The following is a 224-nucleotide window of genomic DNA, read 5'->3' on the forward strand; positions in this document are numbered from 1 at the left end:
AACATAATATTTATTTGTATTTTTATGATGAAATTGATATTTAATTATGAAGAAAATTAAACTATTTTTTAAAAAAAAATAAAAATAAAAAAGTAAAATGAATAGATTTAAATGGATTGAGATTAGTAAAATTTAAATGAGTTGAAATTAGTAAAATTTAAATGAGTTGAGATTAGTAAAATAAAAATGAGTTGAGATTAGTAAAATTTAAATGAGTTGAGATT

This window comes from Cicer arietinum, chromosome 5, assembly GCF_000331145.2.
Source record: "Cicer arietinum cultivar CDC Frontier isolate Library 1 chromosome 5, Cicar.CDCFrontier_v2.0, whole genome shotgun sequence".
NCBI classification, from domain to species: Eukaryota; Viridiplantae; Streptophyta; class Magnoliopsida; order Fabales; family Fabaceae; genus Cicer; species Cicer arietinum.